Below are 8,676 nucleotides of genomic sequence, written 5' to 3'. Positions count from 1 at the left end.
TGATAAATTTCCCCCTCCATAACCCTGTTACGCATACTGTCCACCTACTTTTGGACCACCCTCTGTTTATATAACTAATCTGAGACTTCCTGTTCTGTCTGTAATGATAAGGAGGAGGCAGCTGGAAAGTGATCTGTACAGCGTTACACCAGTAGATCGCACATACAGTATCAGCCCAGCCTCCCCCTCCATGTGGAATGAACCGCACAGAGCATACCCACAAACATGTCCTGTACAAGAATAGGGTCTGGAGATGTTCATTGTGTCTATGTCTATGAGGCTTGCCATAAAGCATGACACTAAATGCTGTTAAAAACAGCTCAAGCGAGACAGCAGCCTCCGTAACAATATACAAAAAAAAAATATATATATATAATTTTAAACGGCACAATCAGAACAAAGCAACGGATTAGAAGAAGTATAATGGTCCAGGATCAGGATCGAGTTAGTAAAAATAATAAAACATGGCAAAATTACTTTTTTTGCTGAAAAATAAAATCTTTGGAGATAATTAGTAAAAAAAAAAAATCTAGAAAAATTAAAAGGGGAATTTTTAGGATTTTTTTTTTAAATTGCAACGATTGGCTTTAGCCTCATGTGATGTGATTGGCTCGGGGAATCACCAGGGTGGGGGCTATATATGCACATATGGAAATTGTGGAGGGAGACCCCCACCCGGGACCCCCTCTTTACCTAGCGCTCTGGCTCATAGAGCGCCTCCCACTTTGGTGTCTCATCCGTGTATTACACGGCCGACTATTCTTTGTGTGGATGATCCCAGCTTCCACCAGTGGTGATGACAAGATATATAGACGACGTCTCCATATAGACTGTACATTGGCTTTACATGCATCTGCTTTCACCTTCTATGGGTGAATTACAGGAGTGATACAAGACCTCATATTACTCTGCTTATACATAGGGCATGCTGGGAGTTGTAGTTTTCCACAGCATTAGACATATGTGATGCGGCCCAGCAGCCGGATGTCACCATGAGATGGCGGCCGACATTCACCGCAGCGGCTCCTGGAGAAGGTCGCTGATCCCTGCTTGTGTGAGCCGGGAGATTAAAAGATTACTGGGCGCTAATGCCGCTGTCCTAAGTTTTCCCTCGTGTCTGGTTACTGGGGAATTTTTTCTGGCTGATTTCTACAAGGGTCCTGTGCGAGATGCCATGGCGGACAGATGATATTTCTCTATCCCATCAAGATTTTTATGACTTGTCTGTCAGATACAGTAAACATCAGATGGTGAGAGCCGGGCCCGCCACCTGTTATACTAGAAGTATATATGTATGTAGCACAGCATCAGCGCAGTGTGACCCGGCACTACTCATCTCCCTGGTGCTCTACTGTGGATTCAGAGATAAAGCTTAAAAGGGTTAAAAGAAAAAAGGGGGTGTTCTTTCTGTACTTCCTGGTTAAGCAGTTGCCCAGTACTACAAGTGCCAGAATGCACTGATTCATACAGTCCTCCCACCCTACCTACTCCCCTCCCCCAGCACCCCTGCCCGTTTCCCACCAAAACTGTTGCAGAACATCCCCATTTACTGCAGACTATTGCACTTCAGAGAGGAGACAGTCAGAATGCATTGAATTATACAGTCCTCCCACCCTACCTACTCCCCTCCCCCAGCACCCCTGCCCGTTTCCCACCAAAACTGTTGCAGAACATCCCCTTTTCACTGCAGACTATTGCACTTCAGTGAGGAGACAGCCCCTGCTGCATTATGTAGCACAAGGCAGTGGTTGAGATGCACAGATCCTGATGACCATTATGAAGTGGTGACACAAATGGGCACATTTGGGTTTGAAACAGCGAAAATCTTTTTCTTTTAAATTAACTGGTATCAGAAAGTTATATAGATTCGTAATTTGCTTCTATTTAAAAATCTCCAGTCTTCCTATACTTATCAGCTGCTGTATGTCCTGCAGGAAGTGGTGTATTCTCTCCAGTCTGACACAGTGTTCTCTGCTGCCACCTCTGTCTATGTCAGGAACTGTCCAGAGCAGTAGCAAATCCCCATAGAAAACCTGTCCTGCTCTGGACAGTCCCTGACATGGACAGAGGTGGCAGCAGAGAGCACTGTGTCAGGCTGGAAAGAATACACCACTTCCTGCAGGACATAAAGCAGCTGATAAGTATAGGAAGACTGGAGATTTTTAAATAGAAGTAAATTACAAATCTATCGAAGTTTCTGAAAACAGTTGCTAGATAACAATCTTTAGATCGTCAGGCTGGCCCATAGGGGATGGTGACAGTTTTCTGCTGCAGCTCCTCTTACACAGAGTGACAGCCAGCTGATCGCCGCTAGCCTCCTTTATCCAGGATTAGAAAAATATAATAGCCCTCTTCCAACGACAGTATAAGCCTGCATGTGTGCATCCTGAATATACATCTATATATCTGCCCTCAGTATAGCAGTCATTTAAAGGGATGATGTCACAAAGGCATAGAGTCACCTACTGTCAGTCCTTGATGACATTATAATTGCTCTTTGTGACGCATCTCATACTGTGTATATACTGAGTGATGAGCCCTGACTTATAGAGAGTCCAGGCCTAGCCATGATTCAGCTCTGTTCTCCATGTCGATGATACATTCTGTAGAAGCTCTCGCCTGTATGTCATCCACATTACTGGGACCTCGCACCCACACCCTGCCTATAACCATAAATATTTCGGGGATTTCTTCACACCCAGATGATGTTTTCTTTTGGTTTGTTGTTGGAAGATGAAAAGTGCAGACACACGTGATACATGTTTGTCTGTTCTACAAGTGATGAACAGTATCCAAATGATAGGGACTTTCTACAGTACATTCAACTTGGGGTATAGACAAACATGGAAGATTTGCAGAACTACAACTCTCAGTATGCCCAGATGTCTGATGTCTATATAATATGTTTATGCATTAGACTAGACATTACACTGGGGGAAGCTGTCTGTGTCACTAGTGCTGCAGCCTCCCCTGATGTCTATATAATACATGTTACTATTACAATAGACATTACACTGGGGGAAGCTGTCTGTGTCACTAGTGCTGCAGCCTCCCCTAATGTCTGTATATTACATGTTACCATTAGAATAGACATTACACTGGGGAAGCTGTCTGTGTCACTAGTGCTGCAGCCTCTCCTAATGTCTATATATTACATGTTACCATTAGAATAGACATTACACTGGGGAAGCTGTCTGTGTCACTAGTACTGCAGCCTCCCCTGATGTGTATATATAATACATGTTACCATTAGAATGGAAATTACACTAAAGGAAGCTGCTTGTGTCACTAGTGCTGCAGCCTCCCCTCATGTCTATATAATACATGTTACCATTAGAATAGATATTACACTGGGGGAAGCTGTCTGCGTCACTAGTGATGCAGCCTCCCCTGATGTCTATATAATATGTTACCATTAGAATAGACATAACACTGGGGGAAGCTGTCTGTTTTCATAGTGCTGCAGCCTCCCTGATGTCTATATAATACATGTTACCATTAGAATAGACATTACACTGGGGGGAGCTGTCTGTCACTAGTGCTGCAGCCTCCCCTGATGTCTATATAATACATGTTACCGTTAGAATAGACATTACACTGGGAGAGCTGTCTCTGTCACTAGTGCTGCAGCCTCCCCTGATGTCTATAATAGATGTTACCATTAGAATATACTTTACACTGGAGGGAGCTGCCTGAGTCACTAGTGCTGCAGCCTTCCCTGATATCTATAGAATACATGTTACCATTAGAATAGACATTACACTGGGGGAGCTGTCTGTGTCACTAGTGCTGCAGCCTCCCCTGATGTCTATATAATACATGTTACCATTAGAATATAGTTTACACTGGGGGGAGCTGCCTGAGTCACTAGTGCTGCAGCCTTCCCTGATATCTATAGAAAACATGTTACCATTAGAATAGACATTACACTAGGGGAGCTGTCTGTGTCACTAGTGCTGCAGCCTTCCCTGATATCTATAGAATACATGTTACCATTAGAATAGACGTTACACTGGGGGAAGCTGTCTGTGTCACTAGTGCTGCAGCCTCCCCTGATATCTATAAAATACATGTTACCATTAGAAAAGACATTACACTGGAAGAAGCTGTCTGTGTCAGTAATGCTGCAGCTTAGGGATAGTGTAGCAGAGTGAGTAAGACAACTGTACCGCAGCTGCAGGGCTACTGACACATACAGCTCCCCCAGTGTAATGTCTATTCTAGTGGTAACATGTAATATATAGACATTAGGGGAGGCTGCAGCACTAGTGACACAGACAGCCCCCCCCCCCCCCCCCCCAGTGTAATGTCTGTTCTAATGGTAACATGTAATATATAGACATCAGGGGAGGCTGCAGCACTAGTGACACAGACAGCTCCCCCCAGTGTAATGTCTATTCTAATGGTAACATGTAATATATAGACATCAGGGGAGGCTGCAGCACTACTGTCACAGAAAGCTTCCCCCAGTGTAATGTCTATTCTAATGGTAACATGTATTATATAGACATCAGGGGAGGCTGCAGCACTAGTGACACAGACAGCTTCCCCCAGTGTAATGTCTATTCTAATGGTAACATGTATTATATAGACATCAGGGGAGGCTGCAGCACTAGTGACACAGACAGCTTCCCCCAGTGTAATGTCTATTCTAATGGTAACATGTATTATATAGACATCAGGGGAGGCTGCAGCACTAGTGACACAGACAGCTTCCCCCAGTGTAATGTCTATTCTAATGGTAACATGTATTATATAGACATCAGGGGAGGCTGCAGCACTAGTGACACAGACAGCTTCCCCCAGTGTAATGTCTATTCTAATGGTAACATGTATTATATAGACATCAGGGGAGGCTGCAGCACTACTGACACATGCAGCTCCCCCGGTGTAATGTCTATTTTAATGGTAACATGTATTATATAGACATTAGGGCTCAGTCATTAGTGATATGTAACTGTTCCGGGACCAGAGCTTGTGCAGCACTGCAATTCCTGACATAGCCAATGGTGGCAGCAGAGAGGCCATGTTACCCTTTACTGCTGCCACTCAACCTGAAAAGGTAAAAAAAATTATATTTCACCAACCCTGCACATGTCAGAATCTCAAGGAAAATCCTTTACGATGCATTTACGATCCATTGGTATATATAGTATACATAGTACAGGGCAGGTATATGCAGCATAGGAGCCTTTCCGCTTGATGTTCACACAAATTATGATGCACATTTTTTTCCAGCCAATATAAGGACTGAATGGACAGGAAAAGCAGGATTCTTTTGTGTGTGTATTTTCTCAGGGATGATGTGTATAGGTGACAGCCGGCAGCCAGGCTTACTTCTCCCTTCCCCGACCTGTTTCTCTGAGGTTACGTCTCTTCTCCAGCTTCATTGGTTTCCTCCCACACTCAGATAGTTTGTTCCAAGCTTCTCCATCTCAACAGTATCCAGGGAAGCCGTCCACCACTCCCTGCTCGGCTTTGTGGTCTGTGTATCTTGCACTTGGCGCTGGATCGCTGCATTACAACCAGTTAACCCTTCGAGACACCAGAAAACGCCTGGAGCAGGAAGGCGCTGGAGAGCACCTGACAGCGAGGGTTAATAGCTGGAGGTCCTGAAGTGTTGGAGACCTTTACGTCTTCTTATAAGTGTTTTATCTGCATATCACTATGGCGCTGGCGAATATCCTGACTACAAGCGAGACGTTGTTAGAAGCCGCCATCATCCCGTTCCTTGTGTTTGTGTCTCTTAGTCGTCTACAAGGTCGAATTACTGGGATTGTGTAAGATTACCCTGCGCCTATTGTGCCCTGATAGCCGCACAATTTTGCCAATAATCCTTTAAAAAAACATGACATTGGATCCCTTAAAGGGGTTATCCAGGAGTAGGATACTATTACACAAAGCGATTTTTTGATGATCAACGACCGCTATGGCAAACGACCTGAAATCGTTCACCCAATTACACGGAACGATGATCGTTCTTGTGATCGCCTTGTCATCGCTATTGCGTTTGTCGCTACTTCGAACCACCAAATGACGTCTTATTACATGCGAACGATTTCCAAACCATCAACAATAAAAATAGGTCTAAATTTTATCGATTTCTCGTTGGTCGTTTAATCGTTGTCTGCTATTACAATAAACGATTATCCTTCAAATCCGAACGATCTAACGATAATTGTCCCGTGTAGTAGAGCCCTTAGTAAACATGGCCACTTTCTTCCACAAACAGCGCCTCTCCTTTCCTCAGTTTGGGTGCAGGGGTTCCATCGAAGTGAATAGGGCTGAAATGTAATACCACTCACAACCTGAGTACAGGGGTGGCGCTGTTTTTGCAAGAAAGTAGCTGTGTTTTTTTTTCTAATCCTAGATAATCCCGTTACCCATTATAGAGGGTTATTTTATTATTACAAGTTGTCCACTATCCACACAATAGGGGATACCTGTCTGGCAGGGGGTCTGGCCGCTGGGACCCCTCACAATGTGAAGAGCTGGACCAAAGTCTAGAAAGGAGAGCGTGTGCACCATTCTCTATGGCAGCTGCTGGAGGTAGCGGAGTACAAGGTTTGGTTATTTCTGGCAGTTCCACCAGAGAATACATGGAATGTTCCATTCTGGAGATAGTGGGGGGTGTCCCAGCAGTTAGAATCCCTGTTTATCAGCTAGATATACGTCCTGTCCTCTGGAGACAACTCCTGTAAAGCAGTTCACCGTACAGAGATGCATTGGAGAAACACAGCGCCTGGTCCATATGCAGTGGGTTCTGGCTGTGACAGTGACTATTGTTCTGTGTAATATGGAGAACAACGTCAGTGTAACAATAAACAATCTTGTTTGCAATCGTTTATCGTTAAAAATCGCTTGGTCTAATAGGAATCTTAGGCCCGATCAATTCTGTAAACAAGCGCTGATCTACTAGATCGGCCCTCGTTTACTAGGCCTATTCAATTGCCTGATAATTGTTTAGCTGCACGGACATCGTTAGCGATGTCTGTGCAGCCCTTGCCCAAACAGTTAATAGTTCCATTCACTGTGGGCCTGTCAGCTTAGAGCGGCCGCCTTGGTGCCAGGATGGATACAGAGCGCAGGAGACAACCAGGAGTGTGGACAGGTGAAGTATTAACCTTTTGTTGAATTGTCAGCCATCGGCCGCGCATCACTATTACACGTAACTATTACACAAAGCCATGCGCGGTCCACAGCCAATAATTTTAGGTTTGGACCTAAAGAAACGATCAGCTGCTGATCACTGTCATCGCCTGATCCTTGTCTCTATTACAGCTGATCAGCGCTCATTTACTGTAGTGATCGGCCCTTACTCTGGATAGTAGCTGCTGGTCATGATAATGGACGTCGTTGTGCAGGTCGGATCAGGCAGCAGTGAGAACGTCTTAAACAATTTAACAAAAAATAATTCTGTCCTCCTCCTTCTGGTAGGATAGGCGGCCATTTACTGGGCCGTCCCGCTGCATTGATCAGTGATTACAGAATATACATTCCTGAGGCTCCGTACATCACCCAGCCCTGTGGGTGACAACCTCAGCCTCATACCATTTATATATGTGATATGTGACACCTGATGGATCAATCACAATAGCTGAATAGTCACCCGGATACATTTCACATAGTTGGATCAATAATCATGGAAGGTGATTGGTGGCTCCGGCCCGTCCCCCGCCCCCGGTGTCATCTCCGTCTCTTGTCACTTGTTGAGGTCTCATTGATGTTTGCTGCTGTTCTTTAAGATTCAGTCGACTCTGAAATCAGGACTGAGAGGCTTTGCAGGAGGCCAATACCTTGTACTGCAAGTAACACGTATCAGCTGGAGCCGCCATGTAACCCACCAGCTATGGGTGACCTGATAACAGAGAGCGTCCAGATTACAGCGGAGGCCTGCTCGCTTTACTGAGGATTTGGAGACAAAGTCTGTGTCAAATTTCCCTATATTCCTATAAATAAGGTTCTGCACACTACCGCCATACAGTGACGGAATAATACCGCCATACAGTGACTGAATAATACCATCATATAGAGACTGAATGATACCGCAATACACAGACTGAATAATACCGCCATACAGATAGTGACTGAATAATACCACCATACAGAGACTGAATGATACCGCCATACACAGACTGAAAAATACAGCCATACAGATAGTGACTGAATAATACAGCCATACAGAGGCTGAATAATACCGCCATACAGTGACTGAATAATACCACCATACAGTGACGGAATAATACCGCCATACAGTGACTGAATAATACCACCATACAGAGACTGAATGATACCGCCATACACAGACTGAAAAATACAGCCATACAGATAGTGACTGAATAATACAGCCATACAGAGGCTGAATAATACCGCCATACAGTGACTGAATAATACCACCATACAGTGACTGAATAATACAGTACAGCCATACAGAGACTGAATTATACCGCCATACACAGACTGAAAAATACCGCCATACAGATAGTGACTGAATAATACAGCCATACAGAGGCTGAATAATACCGCCATACAGTGACTCAATAATACCGCCATACAGTGACTGAATAATACAGCCATACAGTGGCTGAATAATACAGCCATACAGTGACTGAATAATACCGCCATACAGAGACTGAATAATACCGCCATACAGATAGTGACTGAATAATACCACCA

The 8,676-nt window shown here is 44.4% G+C and overlaps 1 long non-coding RNA gene across 1 annotated transcript in view; it reads right to left on the bottom strand.

Moving 5' to 3' along the window:
* The window catches only part of LOC138789037 (uncharacterized), a 37,963-nt gene that overhangs the window by 2,744 nt on the left and 26,543 nt on the right, over positions 1-8,676 (bottom strand). The window lies entirely within an intron of this gene.

This window comes from Dendropsophus ebraccatus, chromosome 4 (genome assembly GCF_027789765.1).
Source record: "Dendropsophus ebraccatus isolate aDenEbr1 chromosome 4, aDenEbr1.pat, whole genome shotgun sequence".
NCBI classification, from domain to species: Eukaryota; Metazoa; Chordata; class Amphibia; order Anura; family Hylidae; genus Dendropsophus; species Dendropsophus ebraccatus.
The sequence above is the reverse complement of the archived record's forward strand: the minus strand, read 5'-3'. Positions and strand labels throughout refer to the sequence as shown.